Raw genomic sequence first — 12,678 nt, forward strand, 5'->3', positions numbered from 1 at the left:
CATGAAGCAGAAGGCAGATTTCCCCAAAATAAAATGTTTTGCTGCCTGCAAGCTTAACACAGGAGCAATAGCAATCCTTTAAGACACAAAGATTTTGAGCTCTACAAATGCAGTAAATTAATACTGAAACATTGCACTTGTGGAAAGGGGACTAACTAAATTTGTTACTATTTGAACTTGGCATTTAATTTAATGCAATGGAATCTTTTTAAGGAACATGTGCTTGATTAACATAAGCTTTTGATGAAAAGGAATCATAATTCATGGAATAAGAATAGTCATGTTTCTTCCTAATCCTTGTTAGATGAAAGCATTAATTTTTCATCAAATTAACAATCTCATGAACAACGACTGGTATTTTTCCAAAAATTGACAACTTATCTGCTAATGAGCATTTAGTGGAATTGCCTTCAGCTGAATGTGAGCAAAACATTTGGTTAATTACAATACTTTATTTTATAATTGGGAATTTCAAGGACATTAGTTGAATTGTAAAGATAGAATTGACAATGCAGAAAATGCTGTAGCTGAAAGAGAAATTCTGAGGAAACAAAGCACGGTCCCTGCGTCAACCAATAAAGTTTAACAATGCTGTGGTTTCTGGTCAGGCCTTTAAGAATATAAACAATAAATATATTAGTGTGAAGAAGTCTGATTACTTACTAATTGTAAACATTTGCAGCCAGTTTCTATTTTGATAAAATCCTAACTAATTAAATTATTTTATTTACAAAGTGATGGTGAAAAAGCATATGATTATTGAGAAGGTTTCAAGATTTTTAGAAGTTTAATCTGAGTGAGAGTTCAGGTAGTGCACAGTGATGGAGCTGATATAATGTGATAAAGTAAACTATAATGGGTAGTTATGCTGGATCTGAGTTGGAATGGTGCAGTGGAGCTGGAATGGAGAGATATGGTGGAACTGAAATGGAGTGATAGCGTAAAGCTGTGACTGAGGGATAAAGTAAAGCAGGCCTGGAGGTATATGTAGGAGCTGTGAAGGAAAGTCATGGCAGAGCTTGGATGGAGGGGTAGGATGGAGTTAGTTTGAGAGATATGACTGAGCTCAGATAAATGTGTATTGTGAAGCTGGGATGGAGTGGTATAATGGATCTTCAGGGCTCCAATACACATCTATTACGGTGCTTGGGTGGAGGAGTATGGTGGAGCTGAATGAAGATGTTTGGTAGAGATAGGTGGATATATTTGGTGGAATTTGGATAGAAGTTGTTGGTGGACCTTGGGTGGGGATGTTTGGTGGAGCTGGGATGGATAGATTTGATGGAACTTGGAAAGAAATATTTGGTGGAGCTTGGGGGGAGATGTTCAGTGGAATTGAGATGGAAATATTTAGTGGAGGTGGGATGGAGATGTTTAATGGAGTTGGGATAGAGATATTTGGTGGAATTGGGATGGAGATGTTCAATGGAGTTGGGATAGAGATATTTGGTGGAATTGGGATGGAGATGTTTGATGGAGTTGGGATGGAAATGTTTAGTGGAGTTGTGATGGATATGTTTGATGGAGTTGGGATGGAGATGTTTTGTGGAATTGGGATGGAGATTTTTTTGGATTTGGTATGGGGATGTGTGATGGAGTAGGGATAGATGTTTTTGGAGTTGGGATGGAGATGTTTGATGGAGTTGGGATGGAGATGTTTGATGGAGTCAGAATGGAGATGTGTGGTGGAAATGGGATGGAGATGTTTTGGAGTTGGGATGGAGATGTTTGATGGAGTTGGGATGGAGCTGTTTTGGAGTTAGGATGGAAATGTTTTTGGAGTTGGGATGGAGATGTTTGGTGGAATTGGGATGGAGATGGTTGATGGGGTAGGGATGGAGATGTTTGATGGAGTCAGAATGGAGATGTGTGGTGGAAATGGGATGGAGATGTTTTGGAGTTGGGATGGAGATGTTTGATGGAGTTGGGATAGATATGTTTGATGGAGTTGTAATGGACACATATGGTGGAGTTGGAATGGAGATGTTTGGTGGAGTTGGGATGGAGATTTTTGGTGGAAATAGGACTGGCAATATGGAGGAGCTGGGACATATGGGTGTGGTGGAGCAGGGAGTGAGGGGTTATGATGTGGAGTGGTGCAGTGGAGCTGGGTAAGAGGAACATGGAGGAATTTGGATAGTTAGGCATTATGGAGGTTGTATGGATAGGTGGGGTGGCATATAGTTTTGGTAAACAATTAACCATCCATGATGATCTGCTGATGATTATTACACCAAGAACTGCCAGCACTATGTGGAAAAATATTGTCTGTTATTTTGAACAAAATGGACAATGGAATCACAAAGTACAGGAAATATTTTATTATGAAGCAATATGGAGATTCCATGTCACAGTCTGGCAGTCTTTTTGAATGCCATTTCTGTTTTCATTATTTGCTGAAAACTCCTGGACCACTGTGTCTGTAGACAGAAGGATTCGTGACTTTGGTGGATAGATATGAGAATAAGAAATATCCATGAGCCATCAATTAAGTATGATTCCTCTGTAACCTTATGTTTGGATTAAACGTGCAGAATTCCCCATAATCCTTTTACTAGGTACTTTTTAATTTTCAAAGAACCTGGTTTTCTCACCAGCGCTATGATATTTATTGAAAATATATTCCCTTTTCTGTGTTCCCCATCCCTGTTTTCCAACACCAAACTCCAGAATTGTTTGTGCACTTCTACCACAAGGACAGGAGCAATTCACAAAGAAATCTGTTCAGTGCTATAAATGAAATCGTGACATACCACACAAACCACATGATCAAATTATAAATAAATTATATTCTGTGTCACCGTGGTCTTTTTAAATGATGCCATAACACATAATAAGTAGCAGAGAAACCAGCAAGCTGGGCATTTTTTGCCCTTTTTAAAGTGGTGATAGCATATCTTGAACTGTTGGAATCGCTAGTAAACAATTTCAGGTAGCAATTCAAGAATTGTGACATAGCTACATTAAAGGAGAATTCCATCACACTCTTATGGGTAGTTGAGAGATATCATAGGGTTCTTAGTTGGGGTATTTGCACAAAATGCCTTGCCTCTATTCTGTTCACATTGCCAAGGTTTATAAGTGGCTGATCCAGTTGAGCTTCATGTCCTCTGTGACACTCAGGAACTTGGTTGTATTCATGCCATTGAATATTAAAGGTGGATGTTTAGCAGTTTCTTGTGTGTTATGAGTGTTACTGTACTTTCCAGGATTAATATACATTCACTTCCTTCTTTGAATAAATATCCGGAACCATAATCCCACAATAATTCTTACTTCCTTTTCACAACAGATAATGATCTAAATATAATCTAAGTTAACAGGCTGGAGACTAATAAGGTCTTTGTCTGAGATATCCATTGCACAAATACATGGTCAGCTTTATTTGAATGGAGCTAAAAGCTGTGCAATAACCACTGGAAAGAAGGCTACTGATAAAGTAGTTGAAGATAGTTGGCCCTGGGACACATTCCTGAGAAACTCTTGTAACAATATCCTGAAACCAAGATAATTGGTTTCCTAAAACCACAACTACTTCATTTGTCTTTCTGCTGGTATGACTATGATCAGCTTCAGTTCTATTACATTTCCCCGGTGTCACATTCAGTCAAATGCTATCTTGATTTCAAGGCTGTAATGAAGTCTGAAGCTGAGTGGTCCAGACTAACAACAACAAGTAGGTCAATGGTGAATAAGTGGTACTTAATAACATTGTTGTTGACCCTCTGAATCAGATTTCTGACAACTGGGAACAGATTGATATGACTGCAATTGGTAGGGATGGAAATTCTTCCTTAATCTGCTGTCTCAATTATCCATTACTATCTTTGATCGATTGTGGCACCTTGCAAATTTTGATCTGATCATTTCTTATGAGTTTGTTTACCTTTGTTTATACTATTTAAACTGTATGTATCCCAACATTACTGCTTTTCAGGTTGGGACCAAGTTTCAGAAATGCCTGCTGTTGCTACATTCATCAGTGAAGCATAGTAGGGAATTGATTTGATTGTGCTGCAGGCTATTTAACATCCCTGTCAATTCTGATGCTGGAGTTGATGGCACTTGGCACGTTGTCCTGTAGCATGATCGCTTTGCTACTGTGCATATTGTTAATGTCAATATCAGCAAATAATGTTCCAGAATGTAATCGTTACAAGACATGAAAGTGGTTGGAAGTTGCACAATGTTAAAGCCAGGAGATGGTCTAGTCATTCACCATCGGACTTTACTCTGTTGCATCCCAGATTAGATTTTCTTTGCTGAAGCTATTTACCATTTCAGAGCTAGCCTGAAGAGGAAAGATTATCCCTACCTTCTTTTCTCCAGTGCTGTTGTTCTCTCGCTCCTTTTTTCACCAACAATAAGCATGAGGACTTCTTTGTCACGGGATCACAGCCAATTGCTAAACTGTGCCCATACCTCCCCTGTTCCCTGCTCTTCCCCTTGTCTTTTAATCCAAACCTTACCCAACCTTAGTTGTGTGTTTGTTTCTTATCTCTCTACCTTCACGTTACCTCTTAGCTCACCTTCTCCATACGACCAATCTGATGCTCTATTGACCACATTCTCACTAAGCTGCAGGCCACTCAGTATTTCTTCTTGTTCTCTTTGTTTCAACTGGCTTGCTCACCTCATATTGCCACACTCTTTCCTTCCAAGTGGCTCACACTGATCTTTTATTCATTCTCCCTGCAAACAACATCTCATTTACAACCTCCTTATCTGTTATGGTTGAACTATTTGCTCCTGAGTCAGTGTGTGGTGGATGGGAGTTTTAATGTGCCTCTCAAGGAGTTGATCGGAATCCAATTCATGTGTCCTTTGTCTCAGCTGTCTCCATGTGGTCCATTATGGTCCTATTCATATTTGGCCAACCATTCCAGAATGCCACATGGTCCAATCATGTCTGCTCTGTCACAGTATTGAACAAGTATATGTATAAAAGTGTACACATTAAGGAGCAAGTCATTGTCTATATAAATGTTGCGAAGGAAAGGAAACTGCTCTAAGTGGTTTCTTTTCCCCAGGCTCTCTAGGTGAAAAAAAAGGTCCCCTCAGATTCACTCTAAATCTCTTACCCCTCACCCTAAATCTTACCCTCTAATTTTATTCACCTCTAAAAAGGGGAGAAGTTTGCCTGCAGTCTATCCCAGGAGGTTCATAACTGGAATCATTAGGCATCAATCAGTTGCTAGTTTCCAACATATATCCCAACCTAACATTTGGCTGCCTGGATGTTAAACCATGGACACCCCAAGAACTTTCTGAAAACAATTAATCTCTTCATTGAAAATATTTGTATTTAAAGAGTTTCAAAGGCATAGTTGGTGGATTAGACATTCCATTGTATCACACCGTAGTCATGCCTTCAGCAGGAATGCATAACTCATGGGGAAATAAAACTGACTTAAGAATGAATGAAATTCTTTTCACAAGATGGGGAGTCCAATACCTGTACTGAACTTTTCAAATAGGCTGTAAGCTCCAAAGGAAATCTTGAAATAACTGCTCATACAAACACAAGCTTTTCTTCTGAATGCCTGCTGTGATAATGTCACCAAAAGTTACAAGTTCTCATATAAATAACAAAATGCCACTGGTGTGTTTGGGTCTCTCCCAACGAGGTTTCTGAGTACAAACATCTGTTAACAACTCTTAGAATAATGATAAAATCAGTTTTTTTCTCCCATCAAAGCACTCTTATGCTAATATTTGGACATTAAAATGTATTGCACAGTTCTTGCTCTTCTCAAAGGCGAGCTGGATGAAAATGGTACAGTCATAAGGGAAAGCTTTCATGAATGTGATTGTTAGATTACTAGGTAAGCAACTTGCAAGGAGTTGTAGATGGAACTGCTCCATATTCTTAATGGTGCTCAGGGTGAGTTGTGTCTTAGGTCACTTATGGTTGAAAAGTAAGTAATATTGAAAGTTAATGGTTTGCAAGAGAAAGTGGGCAGAATTGACTAGCCAAGGAGGCAAAGAGATGGAGACACAAGAGAATGCAGATGCTGGAATCTGGAGCAACAAACAATCTTCTGGAAGAAATCAGTGAATCAAGCAGCATCTGTGGAAGGAAAGGAATTGTTGATGTTTTGAGTCAAAACCCTGCATCAGGATCATATGTTGCCTGACGTGCTGAGTTCCTCCAGTATTTTGTATGTGTTGCTCCAGATTCCAGCATCTATAGAATCTCTTATGTCATCATATTAACGTGTAGCAGTTTGTAGTATTTTACATCATAACTTCTATAATTTCAAATAACATGTGATGGCACATTGTTTGTGGTGTTTGTTTTTTATATTTTTTTATTTGTGGCATTTGGTTGTTTTGAATGAACTTTTTAGAAGTGTTATACCTGTGCTACTCTGTAAGCTTTGACTGGTTTCCCACATCCAGACAGGTTCAGGCCAAACTCAGAGGCTGGGGGGTAAATAAAACTGTAGCAAATGGCCTTTGTCCACTATACAATAGTTAGACACAGACAGTCATGAAGTGATTGATACTTCCGTATTATGCAATAGTATTTTCTGCAATAATATTTTATGCAATAGTATTATGCAGTAGTATCAGGAGATGTGGATGTCACTGGATCAACATTTCATCTCTCTCCTTAATTGCCTTCCCTGAACTAAATGGCTCAATCCATTTCAAAGGGCAGTTAAAAGTCAAACCACATTGCTATGGATTTGGTGTAATGTATAAACAAGACCAGAGAAGGACATCAGTTAAACTGATGGATTTTAAAACAACTATGCAGTAATTTAACGACCATTAGCAACGATACCAGTATTCCATTCCAAATCTATGCTATTATGTGAATTTAAATCCCCATGCTGCCATGATGAAGTTGAATTCATGTAAAGGACAACAAGAAAATGTTGGAAATGTTTAACAGGTCAGGAAGTATCTGTGGAGAGGGAGAAGGAGTTAATGTTTCAGATTGATGACCTTTTATTTCAACTATTTGTCAGTTCTTATTTATTAGAGTCACTTCATTGGAAAGTTAATTTTGTTTATCCCTCCAAAGATGCTGCCTGACCTGCCAAATATTTTCACTCTTTTCTCTGTTTTTCAAAGCAAAGAGATCTTGTGACATGAGTCCATGGGCACTGAGCAGTGCTGACAAAGAACACTTAGTAGAAACTGAAGGACTGTAGACTTTGACTAAAATGGCTCAATGGATGGCTGGAGACTCACAATTTTCCAGCTAGTACATTCTGTTCACTGAGTGCAACTAATCCAATGGTGGAATCAGGCCTTATACTTAGTGACTGAAAAGCAAAAGAAAATCATGAACTCTGGTTCTCTCTCCACAGCATGCTTCCTGACTTACTAAGTATTTATAGAATTTTCTACTTTTATGTGACCTTATAGGAAAAAGAATGAAACAAACATATCAGTTATACCTGAATTACAGAAAGCTCATTTAGAACCTCTTTATTGAAGAACAATTACCTGATATCTCCGAACAAACATGTTAGGTAGAACAGATTTATAGAATGGGATGATAATTAGCTTGCTCCATTTAACGAATGCAATGTTGCCCATAATACTTATCAAAGTTTATTTAAGTTTTCCAGTCTTACTGCCAGCAGATATGAGGGCAGGCATGGTAGTGTAGTGGTTAGCTTAATGTTATTACAGCACCAGCAACCGGGTTCAATTCTGGTCCTGTGTCTGCGTGGGTTTCCTCCGGGTGCTCCAGTTTCCTCCCACATTCCAAAGACATACGGGTTAGGAAGTTGTGGGCGTGCTATGTTGGCACCGGAGATGTGGTGACACTGGTGGGCTGCCCCCAGAACACTCTACGCAAAAGATACATTTCACTGTGTGTTTTGATGTACATGTGACTAATAAAGAAATCTTATCAAGATATAGTCTCTTATTAAGGCCTTTAGAGAATGGGGATGATGAGGGGAAAGAGATAGAAGAGAGACAGAACGAAAGGGGGAAAGAGAGAGTAGGCACAGGGGAAGAGAAGGGAGGGATGGAGGGAAGGAAAGGAGGGAGAGAGAGACAAAGAAGGAAAAGTATGGTGAAGGGCAGATTGACAGAACTGAGCTGGAGAGAGTGAAAAGGGAGAGGACAGAGAAAGGATGGAGAATGACTATGAAAGGGGAAGCAGGAAAAGAGTGAGCGACAGAGTGAAAAAGAGAAAGAGAAGAGGGAATCTTGCGATAGCGAGGAGGGAGAAAGAGAAGGGAAGGAGAGAATGGAGAACAGGGAAAGAGGAGAAAGAGCGAGACAGTTGGATGGGGTGGCAGAGAGAAAGAAATAGAGAGAGAGTATAAGGACAGAGCAAAAGAGAGAGAAAGGGTGTGAGAGAAGGGGAGAGATAGAGAAAGCCAGAGATGAACAGAGGTCAAGAAAATACATTGTAAGCCAGAGTCCAGACTTGGCTTTTTTGACTGAAGTCCAGGGCTCGGTTCAATTTGTTGCCCTTCTCTGGTCTCAGAACAGTTATTGAAGAACTGTAGACTTTGACGTTGGACAGCATTCACATCCCACTCTCCCTCTCCCTCACTCTATCTTTCTTCTTTTCTCCCATTTCATTTGTTTCACATCCCTCTACTCACCACTCCCCCTCTATCCCTATTTCTACTCCCACATCTCCTCTCTCTACTCTCTACCTTACCAACCCCTCTCTCTCTCTACACTCGGCATCCCATCTCTCTACACCGTCATCACCCCTCTTTGTATTTCTTTGGAATCCTCCCCTCACCATCCTTCCCTCTGAAACATGGTTTTCCTTTTGTACATTTCAAAATATTGGTACTTCATTATCGTTGTACAATGCAATTAAAGCTGCTATTAACATAATTATTATTTTTATATTCATACAATTAATCAGAGTTATTTTTAATGAATCAATGGCCTGAATTATTATAATGTTAAAGGCATTGGTAATGTTATGTTACATTTAGTTGTCATGTTATAACGTCACTAATGAACACAGCAAAAGATGATCATTTATTTTTTGCATATTTCAGTTAATAAACTGGTTGAAGTTTTATGTTGTTTTGTGTCATATTTATGGACCACAATTTTGCTGTAATTTTATATTTTGTTATTTACTTTTCAAGTCCTACCCAAATTCCTTAAGTGTTGAAGCATATTGTTTGGGAATGTTTCAATTGACAGAAACTTACTAATAAATAATTCAATATTTTGTGATATTTAGGTTACAAAAGATCTTAAATAATTCTAAATATGTGTGAAAATTATTTTACTAATCATTCCAATAACTGCAAAACAATTAGCTGACTTCAATTTGAATCACATTAAAGTGCTTTGATTAGGTTTCTTTTTTGTACTTTTTCAGTCTTTGTTTTTATGTTACCTAAGCCACTATGATGTAAAATGTTCATAAAGAAAACTGAAAGTTTGTATGTCCAGTTGCAACAGTGCTTATAACTTAATCACAATCTGTTGGTTCCTCTTGGAAGCTATAAATACTTCATATCCCTGGTTATCCAGATTAGTGGTTCTTATAAAAGGGCACAGAACTAAGACAGAATGTGAATTCACCATGTCTCAGTGGAGTTCACACGAATGGAAGAAACAAGATTTAAATTAGTTCAATATGAAATGATGTGTCAGTACATTTGGCATGGAAGAATTGAAAATGACAGAGTGAACACTGTTTGTATTGCAGACTGAACACAAACACTTATAGATCTGTAGCTGGATTAGCGAATTTGGGAAATGCAACAACATGAGAAAGAGGAAGAGGGATAGACCACCCTGTCTTTCAGCTCACTCCATAATTCAGCAGGATCATTACAGAATATTTCCATTCACTCCACTTTCCTATCTGTGCCTCTTGATTCTTTTACTATTCAAAAATCTGGTGACCTCTGTCTTGAATATACATATTAAATACCCGGAGCATTCTGAGGTTATTACTTGTCTTGATAATTAGAAATCCCAGCCCAAGAATTGGATACAAACTTTTAAGGTTTAAGAAATGTATACCTATCAATAAGATCAACAACATTCTTTTAAACTTCAGAGAATACAGCTCCATTCAATTTGATATTTCCACGAGGGACAATCTAAGCAACACAGAAATCACATTGGGAATATTTGATGCACCTATTTAATACAAGTACATCCTTCCATAGGTCAGGAGAGCAAAAGATGTGATCTCACTAAAGCCCTATATAATATTAGAAATATTTACTTTAATATTCCAGTCCTTTGCATAAAAAGATTACTGGACAATTTCCTTTCTAATTGCTTTGCTGGTATATTAATCTCCTGTGATTTTTGTAAAAGGGCACCCAAATCCCTCTGGATAGCAATATTTATTGGTGCCACGCCTGTTTAAAAAATATTCTGTTTTTGTATTTCCTACCAAAGTGAATGATTTCATACTTCCCCACAAATATGTTCCACCTTCTTGCTACCTTCTTGCCCAATCAAAGCTAAACTTCCCTATGTGGTTAATTTCCATCCTGTCATCTTAATTCCCCACAAAGTTTTTTTATCATTAACAAATTTGGATATACTATCCTCAGCACCTTCACTTGAATTTGTGTTTTTTCTCAGTGTGGGCTGCCGGCAACGGTGGTGGAGGCAGAAACCATAGGGTCTTTTAAGAGACTTTTGGATAGGTACATGGAGCTTAGAAAAATAGAGGGCTATGGGTAAGCCTAGTAATTTCTAAGGTAGGGACATGTTTAGCACAACTTTGTGGGCCGAAGGGCCTGCATTGTGCTGTAGGTTCTCTATGTTTCTATGAATTGTTAATATAGATTATACGTAAGTGAGGTCCAAACACTGTTCCTTCTGCCATTCAATTCAATGCATCATGCAATAATGGAAAATTACCTGTTTGTTCCAATTATTTTCCATTCATTGAATAGAACTCAACCTATGCTAGCAATTTATCACCAGTTCCATGAGCCCTAATCTTGTGTAACAGGAAACTTACCAAAGGCCTCTGAAAATCCAAATATACGGCATCCACAAATTCTCCCACATTGACCATGTTAGTTACAAACTTGAAAAAAAAAATGAATTCATTTGTTAGGGACCATTTTGTTTTCAAAAGTTTACATCTGTTTCTTTCACAAATTTAGGTTTGCCATAAATAACTTCCTGAGCTTCGTATGTTAGCCTTTTCCAATTTATGTGACTTGAAACCTTGTATTAGATTGCACAATATTGTAACCCTGGAAGTCTGATTATCATGCAAATGTTTATTTCTTTCACCTCTCCAAAAGTATGCTGAGCAGATCTTTAGTGAGCTTGTTCTCAAAGGTAATTCAGAAAGAGGTTTCTATAATATCAAGATTATATAAGTGATTAAAATCAGTTGTTCACACAATAATACAATGAATGTACTGATATCCAACATCAGCATGTTGCCTTAATTTCCAGTTTTCCTACACTTTTTATATTTCTTGCAATCTTTCTGCATCTTGTGAGCCGCCAAAAAAATCTGTGCAGCATCCAATTCTTAGGTTGTATTTCTAGTCATTCACAACCGACAGAATCAAAGACTGACCAACATAAGGGTGCAACCTTTACCTTCATTACTTGGCTAATGAACCCTGCCCATATTTCATTTTCATTGATTTTATTCACTTTTTTTTCTCACATCCTTTATTTTTCACACCTCTTATCCAATTATACTTCTGTCCAATCCTGAACTAAAACACAATTATTCGAATACGGTAAGAAAGTTGGTGTTACAAGAAGGTACAGTGAGGATGTCAGCTGGTTCTGTTACCAATATAAGACTCTTCTATACTGTGCTCCACCAAGATAGCATTTAATACAGCTGTACAGGGGGCTATCTATGCCAGTATTGATACTTGGTTTGTATCAAGGACATCTTTAAGCCTGATGTTTTGAATACAATAGGAACATTTTCTTTATACTGAGATTACTGGAAAACTATTAACCAAAGAGAAAATAAAACAAAATTAAAAACTATATATGGTGGAAATCTGAAATAAAAACAAGAGATGCTGGAAGAATTTGAATTAAATGGTTTTGACCTGAAACCTTCACTCTGCTACTCTTTCCATGGATGCTGCCTGACCCATTGAGTGTTTCCAGCATTTTCTGTTTTTAAGTAAAACAGTAATAAGAAATTGCATGAACATTGTAATATCACAATAACTAAACTGTAACTGGTCCTAAAAGGATAGGATATATTACAATGCTGCATGCTGGCTTACATTCAGTTTTAGCATCAGATGACTCTTCTGTTGAAAGTCTCATGCAGTGAAGTTAAGTGTGTGTTAAGAGAGACAGGTACCACAGATCATTGTCAGCATGTAGGCCACACTACCTTGCATAAAACATTCAATGCAGAGAGTTTTCATGCCTATCGTTGTTGCAGCTGTGTATGATAATCACAGTTTATTTTGTGGCATGAAAACCCAGGAATCCTTATAAGTTATATAACCAACCATGAAAGCTGGCATTCCACAAATTTAACTCAGCACAAAACATTCAAAAGCATACAGGGACACTGTGTGATGTAAAGCAGAAACTTGGCTTAACTAACATTTTGGCTACAATCACCATTCCATCTTAGGCACTGGAGAAGATTTTGACAGACGTTATGAAATTTGCCAAACCTTTAGTGGGGATGTTGCAGGATATTATCTTCTCTGTGCACACTGCACCAAACATTCGTACACCCTGTTGCTAAAC

The sequence above is a fragment of the Pristis pectinata genome, chromosome 9, assembly GCF_009764475.1.
Source record: "Pristis pectinata isolate sPriPec2 chromosome 9, sPriPec2.1.pri, whole genome shotgun sequence".
Taxonomy (NCBI): domain Eukaryota; kingdom Metazoa; phylum Chordata; class Chondrichthyes; order Rhinopristiformes; family Pristidae; genus Pristis; species Pristis pectinata.